Source organism: Hyperolius riggenbachi, chromosome 1 (genome assembly GCF_040937935.1).
Source record: "Hyperolius riggenbachi isolate aHypRig1 chromosome 1, aHypRig1.pri, whole genome shotgun sequence".
Lineage (NCBI taxonomy): Eukaryota > Metazoa > Chordata > Amphibia > Anura > Hyperoliidae > Hyperolius > Hyperolius riggenbachi.
Genome location: NC_090646.1, coordinates 554,843,591 through 554,856,086, shown reverse-complemented (window position 1 = coordinate 554,856,086; position 12,496 = coordinate 554,843,591). Strand labels below are relative to the sequence as shown.

General features: G+C 39.7%; 1 protein-coding gene across 1 annotated transcript in view; it reads right to left on the bottom strand.

The window, feature by feature from the left end:
• The window catches only part of FBXL17 (F-box and leucine rich repeat protein 17), a 763,959-nt gene that overhangs the window by 384,586 nt on the left and 366,877 nt on the right, over positions 1-12,496 (bottom strand). The window lies entirely within an intron of this gene.

Sequence of the window (12,496 nt, the reverse complement as noted above, 5' to 3'; positions counted from 1 at the left end):
TGCTACGCCACTGTTCTAAATTGTCCACAGGCTATCTAAAATGAAACAGGTTTTGCTGGATTTAGAGAAAACCTTTACTTAAAGCACGTGTAACATAACTGTGACATACCATATTATATTTGGACTATTACTTCTTTCATATAGCTCATTTATGCTGTCTATTTTTCTGTCTGCATAGGAGTTGCCACCTGACTGGTAATAACAGTACTATGTCCAGAAAAGGAAGAATTCACAGCATTTTTAGCCTGTCCTGCAATATCCTCAGCTGACACCATTATATGCCAGGGAAATTTAGCTTCTTGCTTGTCTTACATGGAACTCAATTCTATCCAGACTTTTATCTAAACAGGAAATGTCCACAAATACTGAATATCTATTACTGTATATTCTGGCATATAAGACTACTTTTTAACCCTTGCAAATCATCTGAAAAGTCGGGGGTCATCTTATGCGCCGAGTGTCACTGATGCCGGGTGATAAGCCCTATCCTGTCACTGACTCTCACATCTCGCTGCTGAGGAATGTAGTGAAGCGGCGCAGGCAGGTGCACTTGTGCGACATCGAAGAGGCAGAGAAGGAGGTAAATAGGATAGAAGGGTGGGCCAAAAGGGTGAAAGAGGCGTGTTTTATGGCCACATATTTTTATTTGGTGCGCATTGGATGAGGGGTAGTCTTATATGGTGAGTATATCCCAAACTCTATGTTTTAACTTGAAAAGTTGGGTTGGGGTGAGGTCTTATACGCCGGAATATAACGTCATTTCTGTTAGGGACCTTTAGTGTCAATCTGAAGGTGTATATTTAATCTGCTCTCCAATTTTTATTCTATTTATTATTATTTTTTTGCAAACTGGACTTTAACATCTCTCATTTCTATAAAATACATGACAAACTTTCCAAAAGTTCACAGACCAATTCAAATTGAAAGTTCTGGAAACATTTTAGGTGTTCATGTCAGAAATATTATAAACAGTTAAGATTTGGTGAGTGTTTTCCCAGCAAGACTAAAAGCTTCCGTAAGAACTTTGTTTTGTTATCTCATCTAATCATTAGATCTATTTTTGTTTTCGCAGCAAGCTCAAAGAGCACTAGAAAGACTTGGTGTGCCATGTTACAAATAAAGCAGACAACTTTAATATTGTTCTACGTATAAACAACCAGCAGAACTAAGGCATCTAGATGCAATCTTCAAAGTTATATTATCTTAAAGTTTAATGCTTCAGGAACTCAATTTGTTAAATAAAGGAAAAACTCTTCCTAGATGCTCGAGGCTTCATATATCGATAGTGTTTCCAGTGACAAATATTGGCACACGTCTGCATTCAAGCTCTACTTAGCATGCAGGCAATATATTTTACTGTTCTATCCAATGCACACAAGGCTGACACTGGTTCTTATTGACTGTAAATAAGACATTAATGTCAATCCGTTAGCACATTATTGCTGAACTCCACATTTTATACAAGGCTAATTACTGTGCTTGACAAAACATCCAAAAATATGCATAGCGTTTAGATGTAAAGGTTAAGGAAGAAAGAAAAAATACTATATTTTAAAGACCGTCTACAGGACTTTTAATAAATACACATTCCAGCCTCCACTATTTATTGACACTCCACTAGTGTTTATGAAATTCTTACAGTACTAAACAGCTTTTCTGTATTAATTTCACCTCTCCATGGCCCTTATTCAATTCACTTTTTGTCCTAAGTTTTCTCCTAGGAGATAACTTTTCATCTTCTGTTCAAAATATACTTTTCAGCACTCTGCACCTGATTTGGTACCAAAAAGTAGGTGGAAAAGAACTGTCAAGATTACTTTGAGTACTTTCTTGCTTGCTGGGGGCTTAAATGCATTTTATTGTTTGAGTGTGAAAACTTAAGAAAAAAAGTGAATTGGATTGGCCGCATATACCTCTGCTGGTGTTGCGAAACCAGGTCAACAAACTCTCCTACAACACAAGGAGTACTTTCTTGCTTGCTGGGGGCTTAAATGCATTTTATTGTTTGAGTGTGAAAACTTAAGAAAAAAAGTGAATTGGATTGGCCGCATATACCTCTGCTGGTGTTGCGAAACCAGGTCAACAGGTCAACAAACTCTCCTACAACACAAGGACATAAATCACTGCAAAATGTAACTAAACATACAAAGATATTACAGCAAGATCATCATGCATTGTGTGTTGTATGGATATATGGATATGAAAATCTCATCTTTCTATTTCAAATTGGCAGTCAGCTATGAATTTCCTAAACTGACTGAGGCTGAAATTGCTCTTCTTTTCAAGCCTGGAATTTGTTCTCTCTATGCTGGTGGTTACCATTTTATTATTTTAGATTACAGAGTTCCCAGAAGGTCAAAAGGTAAAAATGTTATTATCTATAGATAATCCCTGTTAAAAAAAACAAACACACAAACGGGTCTCAACAGATAAAGATATGCTCTTGCCATTAGCCAAGCTTCATGATACAGTTCTGGTCAATTTCTTCTGTTTTATCATAACATAATGAATATGGTCCCAAGTTCAAAAACATAAACACATACACATGTATTATATGTCTAAAATATCACCCCAGCTGAAGCTCATGTACCACGTCATAGTAAAATATCTGTGACCCAAGTTTATCATGGTTTTAAAATGCAGTTTCTGTTTTTAAGTATAGCAAGGTTTGGGATTTAAGGTTGTGTCCAATTTTTAAGAAGGCAAATATTGATTGTATTGCTGAAAACATATACGTACATAGTATGCTGTATGTCCAGATTCAAAGCAATGAAATTCCATCATAAATATAATAAATCTAGAAATGAAATATTTGTACAATAGTATTCTGGAGAAATGTAAAAATACATTGTATGAAATAATCCTTTTTTTTCATGATTTTCTGTATATTCCTTATTTCAGCAAATACATATTGTTAATAAATAATATGGCATGGCGGTGTAGTGCACAGCATCTTCGACTTGCAGTGCTGGGTCCCCGTTTCCAATCCCAGGGCACTATCTGCACAGAGTTTTATGTTCTCCCCGTGTTTGTGTGGGGTACCTCCGGGCAGTCCAGTTTCCTCCCACATCCCAAAAACACTCAGATAAGATAATATGACTATAGTATGGGGTAATAAGGGTTAGTGCACCTACGGAAGCACAGTTCGAGATAAGACTATATACTCTGCAAAGCACTGCAGATGTCAGTGATATATATGTATGTATGTATATATATACATAATATATATATATATATATATATATATATATATATATATATATATATATATATATATATATATATATATATATATATATATATATATATATATATATATATATATATATATATATATATATATATATATATATATATACACACAGACACTCAGAACCATGCAAATATATCAGACAGTGATTAAATTGCTCCAAAAGGTTGGGTATGAGGTGGTTGAAGCAAGGAAAAACGGAAGCCTCCATAATTCTGTAACTCATTTTTTCCTCAATACTCTGTAGAAAGGCTGCACGCCATGAACTCCTACCACCTTGCCTGCAATATTTAATTTGTAAAATAGGGTTCACTGAAGGTTAGCGTGTCTAGATATACAGGCCAATCAGTAGTTATTCATTTCTGGACAACAAATAACTAGTAGTCTCGCTTCAGCTTTCACGGGCCTAAAAGTCAAAATTCAGGAGTGGTTCTTGTATGAACCAAAAGTGAACTATGATCAGCTTGCAGCACAGTGCAGGCAGAGAAGAGCATCTACAGGGAGTGATGCTAAGTGACACACAGTAGCAAGCATAACCTGTGAGGTGAATAAATACTACTGCATATTGTTTACAGCACAGAGTGTGAAGATGCCTGGGGCTTCAGAAACGTGCAACAAGTGACCCATCTGCAGACCCATGTGAACGAGGCCTTAGTGTTTAGGAAAACTTATCCACAACTTCAAATTATTCTCAGAGACAAGTCAAGAGAAAGCTGTGCTGAGTTTCTACTTAAATGTTTGCCTGGGGTTTCAACATATGCAGGCATTTTAAACTATTCAAACGTTTGAACCTAAAGATCATTTTTTAAGAGGAGTAATTTCAAATACAAGCAAGGAAAGCAGTTAACTTCAATGCAACCATTAGCTGTGAGATGTTTAATGCTACTTCAGAGTTGAGGTAAATTACATAATTGGTAATAAACCCCTGTAATTATCATGTGTAATTAGTCTTTTCCTTACTTTGCGCATATTTCATCCTCACATTAGGTTCTAAATACATCTGCCCTGTCAACTCAAGCATAAACATGGATAATAAATGCATTATAATTTCCTACAGTGAAAAGCGAGGCACCGCAGAGTGCCCAAAAACATATGTTTTATTCAGACTATAAGCCACAGTTCTGTGAACTGCAACAAGCTGAGGCCAAGATCTCTGGCACCAACACATAGCTAAATATATCAAGTCATTCTGTGTTATTTTAGATCTGGTACTCTGCTTGGTGTCGTTTCTGCCTAATGTACTGATTAGTGGAGAAAACTAGAAACAAAGAAATAAGACCAAATAAAGAGAACAATAGTTAAAGCGTTAAGTTAAAAAGTATTAGCATAACTTCACGCTATGCGTATTGCATAATCCCCAACCAAATTGAGGTGGCCCTCTGTGGGATTTGTAGTTTTATGCAGAGATAGGCACCACAGGGAGTGCACTCCCTGTTTAGCCGCTGGATTATCCAGACACCAGCCTATGGGATAGTGTTTGTGCACCCGGGTGGTTGAATGCCTGTTCCTAGTTTTGCAATGATCTGGCTCTTGTGGTTAACTGGATCCAATAGACAATTATACACTATGAGGCCTGATGAAGGGTATTAATATACCCAAAACAAACGCGTCGTTGTCACCAGAAATAAAATTATTGTCAACGTCACGAGATATTCATTGTTGCCACCTTTGTCAAGCCAGATTGTCATATTTTTATGAGCTTTACTGCTGATTCAGAAGATGGAATATTTTTGAAAAATTCCTGTTGGATATTCACCTTTTGTACTTTTTGTATCAATAAAGTTGTGCCGATTTCTTGCAAAAGAACTTTGATGTGCCATGATATTTTTCTATAATATCTGTCTTTCTAATAACCAAACCCTGTGGTTTTCTGTATAGGGCTACAGTGGAAAGTGGACGGGAACATGCGTAATAGCGTACGAGAGGAACCGGCGCGAGAGACTTGGGCACAGGATACAGCCGGTATATGGCTGATCCTGCTGCTGCACAAGTCCCGGCTCCAGGCCGCCATGGATGTTAAATACTATTCCCCCTCCAGGCCGCCATGGATGGTGGGGAATGAAATAATTCAGCTTCCAGCAATTGCTGGAAGTGTAGTTATTGTGTTTTAAAAGTAACTTCAGCTCCGTCTTCTGACGGCGCCGAAGTTACTCCCTGTGCGCCCAAGTCTCTGCGCTGGATTCACTGTGTTCATGCGTAATATGTCAGTTGGAGACCCATGAGCTGTGGGCAGGCTGGCAGCCACTTGTAGCCTGCTCGCTATCTGCACACTACTCAGGACCTGTGTGGATTACCTCAAAAGCACCAGCAGGTGAGACATGTTTCCTTTGTAAGCTGCTGCCTGATTACTGAGGGAAGTACCTGTATTTTGCTTGTGCATGGCTGCAATGCTACAGTATAATCCAGTCTGCACAGAAATGTGGACAGAGGAGCACACAATCAGTACTCTATCTGCATTAACTAGTGGGACCTATGCTTTCTGTGCAAACTATTGCATTATTGCATGCAAATCCCTGCATACTGAGCAATGTGCATTTTGATTTAACTTAAATGAATGATCATTTATGTGCCCCCCTCCCCTGATCTATTTACCCGTAGCTACCTCCAGCTCCTTCTGGCAACATGTCCCACGAATCAGCTCCGCTTGCAGCCTGGTGTCCCCACCGGTACTGAAGCCACAGGAAAGAAGGTCGAAGGGGGGTCGGCTTAAAAAAGGCTGATAATTTCTTTAATAGTCGTATGTGCTCACTTGCTGAAGCATTGAAAAGAAAAAAATGACTCCCAATGATTGAGTTAAGATACAGTACTACGGTATACTTTATGTGCTTGAGAGTGACAATTTTTGATATACTAAACTACTGTTCACAATCCCTTGGAGTTTACTATAAAGGGATGCTATATATAAGGTATATACAGTTTCTGCAGTGTTTCTGAGGGTGGATCATCATTACTAATTATGTAGTTAGAAAACCAGTTCAATTACAAGGAACCTGAGGTCGAGAGGGATATGGAGGATGCCTTATTTATTTTCTTTTAAACAATGCAAGTTGCCTGACTGTCCCCCTGATCCTGTGTTTCTAATACCAGGTGCTCTGACTCAAGTCTGACTGGATTAGCCACATGCTTGTTTCAGCTTTGTAACACAGACACTACTGTTGCCAGAAGATTAACAGGACTGCCAGGCAACTGGTATTATTTAAAAGGAAACACATTTAGCAGGCTCCATATCCTTCTCGCCTTGGGTTTAATTTAAAGAAAAAAATTATCATTTCCATTCAACTGTGTACAGATTAACAGAGAACATTATTTTAAACTGCTCACTTAGGCCTCGATTCATGAAGCTGCACTGCTATAACAGCGCAAGCACCACGACAGCTGCACAACCTAAATCCAAGGCTTGGTGGTGAAGCATAGCGTGCCTTCCTTAGTTAGGCATGTTACTTTCATATCAACAAGCTGCGCTGCTATAGAAGCGGGAGCTCCATGACAGCAGTGCCACCTAAATCCAGGGCTGCACGCTACGCGTAGTCATGCAGTGTAGGTTGCCTTCCTTAGTTACTATGTAAGCAACGTGCGCTCCTTTAAATACCCGGCACTGCTGTGAAGTATCACGACTGCAATATTGCACTAGCGTGGCCACTATTATGTTAATTAACAGTTACTATGTACAGTAATTGACTTAGTATCTATGTTAGTTAACATAGTAAAGTGAAGGACCACAGTCGCAATACTTCACAGCAGCGCCCAGCATTTAAAGGAGCGCGCGTTGCTTACATAGTAACTAAGGAAGGTGCCCTACACTGCACGACTACGCGTAGCGTGCAGCCCTGGATTTAAGTGGCACTGCTGTCATGGAGCTCCCGCTTCTACAGCAGCACAGCTTGAGTAATCAAGTACTTTGTATTTATGTCCATATTGATGCAATGGATCTTATCTTATTCACTTTTTACTCAGTTTTTTCCAAGGTGACATTTTCAAACCTCATCAATAAAACACAAAGCAACAAACAACTTTTTGTTTTTTTTCAACTGCTAAGTGTTGAAAAGTTTTTTTTTTTTAAGATAAACATTGTCTCCGGGAAGAAAACTCAAGAGAAAGTTAATTGGATAATGGCAATTGTGTCACTGTTTTGTTTTTGTTTTTTTAGCAGAAATGATCAGTTAGGAATTGTCACAACTTGTTGCCAGGCAACATATTTGTGCAAGTGTTAAAAATGACTGACAATATTTCCTTCTACTCATGCAGTGATGTGAGAGTTTATGGGCAGTCTGCACTCCAAATCACTGTTGGCATAGCAGTATAGAGACACAATCTAAGCTGGCAGTTTGGAAAAAAGAAAAACAACTGAAGTGGAAAAAAAAACATACTTTTGCAACACAAATGATTTATGGCAATTTTATAAAAGTGAAACTTCCATTTAACACACAGTTGAGGGAGGGGAAGATTTATATTGTGTGGGGTTCAGAAGATTTTAATGACATCTGTGCATATATAAAAGACTTGGCAAAGCTGAAATAATGTTTGGGGACATAAATTAATAAGCAGTAAGTGAGTTACAGTAATTACAGATGCAGCTATTTTAAGACACCATAATTAAGTAAAAGTAGACAGACATTCCTATTGTTTCCTTGTTAATGTAAATGACAATGTACACCATCACACATTTAATGCACAATTCCGACCACCAGCATAATCATACAGTATAATACAGTAATGGTCATGAAAACCTTTTCCCTTTGCTTCCTGTGTGTGAAGCACATTTCTGAGCAGATCCATTTGTGGAGGCAGGCTAATTAACATTGTCAATATGTTAATGTAGTTAAAGAGAAACCCGGGTGAGAGTTATATGGAGGCTGCCATATTTATTTCCTTTCAGTGAGAGGTGCCTGGCTCTTCTACTGACCACATATGCTATTACTCCGTTGTTATTGCCTGATGAAGCGGGATCAAACCTGTAAATTGCATTGTCCCCTGGAGTATGTAAATAAACTTCTTATATTTGACAAACATATTGCCAATTTTTGTGTCTGCTTGAAAGAAGTGATCCCACCGCTGCCTCCTCATGTTTTAAACTTTTTAGATTCTTTTCTCCTTTTGGCACCTCCGTATCCATACTACGCTATATCAAGTCCACCCCTGGTGGAGGGGTGTTACCCCTTTGTTTTCCTCTTCTACGGAGAGTGACTTCTAAATCCTGAGTGGGGTCAGGTCTAATCTCCCTACCTGCATATACAGTGATTGCCTTTGAGGTAGCCCTGCTTTGTGAGTATAGCTTATTACTCTATCATACTTCATTTCAACTACCAGTACATACTACACTATATTTGGCTCTTGGTGTTCCTACTCTGTGTTCTGTTTTCCTAGATAAGCTGCATGTTTGTTTCTGGTGTACTTCAGACACTACTGCAGCCAATTAGATAAGCAGAGCTTCCAGGCAACTGGTATCGTTTAAAGAGAAACAAATATGGCAACCTCCATATCATTCTTACCTCGAGTTCACTTTAACCAAGTTTCCACCTTGTCCATGTTGTGTACTGAATGCACTCTGACCTTAATCTTTCTAGTTATGATCATGGTTGCAATGAAATTTAATAATGGCGAAAAACATGGCATGGCATGTAAAATGAACAATTTTGGCAAAAAGTTGCCCTTTCACTCCTATATGACCTTTGGTGAGTTCACAAGAGTATAATGAATAGAACAACACCCTTCTTGTACCGGTCAGCAGGGTAACAGTTTTGCAAGTTATAGTGCTTCAATTACCCGAATGAAATAATATTTGTCATGTCTTAACTCATTGCTATTTTATTTCTCAAAGTTCTGTAGTATTTTGTGTCATTAAATGAAGCACAGCACACAGTGGAATCACTGTGGACCTATTAAAGCATTTTTCTACTAAGCCTAGTACTTTATCTTTTTCAAGTCTGATAGGACTCTTAGAATTTGTGACTCAGGGAAAAACAAATAGCCAGAGAAATCAGAAATCCACATCTGCACCCTTGTTTCAGAGCAGTAATCCAGAAATGAGTGGAGTTAAAGGTTTGGATAAGCTATAGCATATCACTTTCCTTTAACATGTCCAGTATCACTACCACAGTAATTACTGAGCAGAGCAGCACTGCCTGCAGAATTCACACCCAAAAAAATGCAATAGCAGCAGAATTTTTTTAAGTTGTGGATTACTAGATTCTGAAGTGCCAGTTCAATATCCCCAGTCTTACTTTCCTCATTTAAACCCAAAAGGTGCAAGACAATGGCCTTAATTCACTAAGATAATGCTGGAGATAATAGGGCAAGAGAAAACTTACCACCACACATCGATCTTGCCTTATTAAGGTGTAGAAATGCGTTTTCACAATGAGAGAGTTCTCTTGTAATTTCTGTCCTTAACTTACCTCCTCTGTAGTTATTTTAACATGCAGTTAATTAACAGCCTGTCTTTTAACTTTAGAATTCTGTAGTTATTTTAAGGATTGAAGTGTTAATTTTAGAGATCTCTCCTTAACTTAAAGACAGAAGAGTTAAGTTTACTACATGCCTTATCACCATGGTGATAACACTAGTAACAGCTCAGAAACATTATTAAAGTTAAACTTAAGGTTCATACACACCTACCAACTATCTACCAAACTTGTCTGTTAAGTCCCATACAACTTTTGTTGTGAAACAAGTTGAAAACAAAAAAAAAGTATTTTGCTATTGTTCAAACAGCTGATAAGTAGAAATGGCCCGAACGGTTCGCTGAATTCCAGCGGTGCGTGTTCGCGGCGAACTGCGAACACATAACGAGTTTGATTCGCCCCCTATACCACATCATTGGGCTGGAGAGATAGGGAAAGCGTTAGTTAGCTCTTGTTAGCTTGCTCCTTGCTGATATGTGTTGCTGAAAAGAACCCCAAAAAAGCTCTTTTGAGAGCTAATGTTCTCGTGATGTGTTTTTTTTTGTGTGTGTGTGTGTCACTGACACTGCATATATACAGCCCTGTCTATCGTAGCTGGCCCTTGCTATACTGTGCCAGGCCCAGCACAGTCAGTGCATACCTTTCACTGCATCTGTGTGACTGCACATTGTATTATACCAGTCAGTGCATACCTTTCACTGCATCTGTGACTGCACAATGTATTATACCAGTCAGTGCTTACCTTTCACTGCATTTCTGTGACTGCACATTGTATTATACCAGTCAGTGCATACCTTTCACTGCATCTGTGTGACTGCACACTGTATTATACCAGTTACTGCATATACCTTTCACTGCATCTGTGACTGCACATTGTATTATACCAGTCAGTGCATACCTTTCACTTCCCCCCCCCCCCTCCCATATGGACAAAATAACAGGCAGAGCAAGAGGCAGTCCACCCAGCAAGTCTGTTCAAGGTTGTGGTGTTGTGATTTCGTGCGGCCCTCGACCAAAGTACAGTGTTTAGAAGGCATGTACCATCAACCTCCAAGATTGTCAGGACGTAGTTGACTATTTAACACAGAACACCTCATCTTCCTCAGCTTCCGCACGGAACCGTGACATATCTTCCCCCTCCTGTACTATCTGCTGATCCATGTATACACACGCAAGATGTTTTCAAACACTTTATGCCTCCAATTTAGGATTTTAACCCTGCTCTGCGTCAAATCCGTAATTCTCCCCGGGACTTGGCGTGTATCCCACTCCGCCATGCCCACCTCCAGGTAGACTCCTTGAAACATCTTTTCCTTCATCTTTTGTGGCCAGAAACAGTGTTTGTAGTTTTTCAAGTTCGCCTGCCCATTGAAGTCTATTGTGGTTCGCTGAATTCGCCAGTTCTCGAACTTTTGCAAAAGTTTGCGTTCGTGGTTCGTGAAGCTAAAATCTGAGGTTCGAGCCATCTCTACTGATAAGACTGATAAGAAGTCAATCCAACTGTTGGATTGACTTCTTATCAGTCTTATCAGCTTTTTGAACAAAAGCAAAATACTTAATTGTTTCAACTTGTTTCACAACAAAAGCTGTTTGACAATTGTGTTGCATAAAAGACCAGTGTTCAGCGTGTGAATGGGGCTTAACAGACAAGTTTGGCAGATAGTTGGACAAATAGTTGGTAGGTTTGTATGAACCTTTAGTGAATAAAGGCCAATAGCCTCAATTCACTAAGATCATGCTGGTGATAATAAGGCAAGATAAACCTTACCACCACAAAACGATCTTGCCTTATAAATGTGTAGAGATAAGTTTTCACAGTGAGAGAGTTATCTTATCACTTCAGTCCTTAAGTTATCTCCTCTGTAGTTATTTTCACATGCAATGAATTAACAGCCTGGCCTTAACTTTAAAAGTCTTTAGTTATTTTAAGGATTGAATATTTAACTTTAGAGATCTCTCCTTAACTTAAAGACAGAAGAGTTAAGTTTAGGTTTGTCTGAGGTAAATTGTTTAATGAATACTACATGCCTCATCACCATGGTGATAAAATTAGAAACAGCTCAGAAATGTTATTAAAGACAGGAGATAAGCTTAGTGAATTGAGGCCATTGTGCCACACACTACCCACTATGGGAGCATGATCAAGGAGATGTGCGGGCAGAGTCGTGCATGTGCAGTGGCCGACAACTGGCTTTGTCAGCCAGCTTTCTGAGGGCTATAACAGTTACAGGGATGAAAGAGGAATGACAGAGATGGGTCAGAAAAACTACAGGGGGATAGAAGAAGCCCTATGTTAAACTGATGGAACATTTTGACCTAATATACCCTTTAAAGAGACTCTGTAACATCAGAAACATCCCCTGGGGGGTACTCACCTCGGGTGGGGGAAGCCTCCAGATCCTAATGAGGCTTCCCACGCCATCCTCTGTCCCACGGGGGTCTCGCTGCAGCCCTCCGAACAGCCGGCGACAGACCCGACTGTAAATTCAATATTTACCTTTGCTGGCTCCAGCGGGGGCGCTGTGGCTGCTCTCGGCTCCGAAGTAGACGGAAATACCCGATCTCAGTCGGGTCCGCTCTACTGCGCAGGCGCCGGAAACTTGCGCCTGCGCAGTAGAGCAGACCCGACGGCGATTGGGTATTTCCGCCTACTTCGGAGCCGACAGCCGTCAGAGCGCCTGCACAGGAGCCGGGAAGGTAAATAATGACGTCATTTTGCACGGAGGGCTGCAGTGAGACCCCTGAGGGACGGAGGACGGTGTGGGAAGCCTCATTAGGATCCGGAGGCTTCCCCCACCCGAGGTGAGTACCCCCCCAGGGACGTTTTGACGTTACCGTTCCTCTA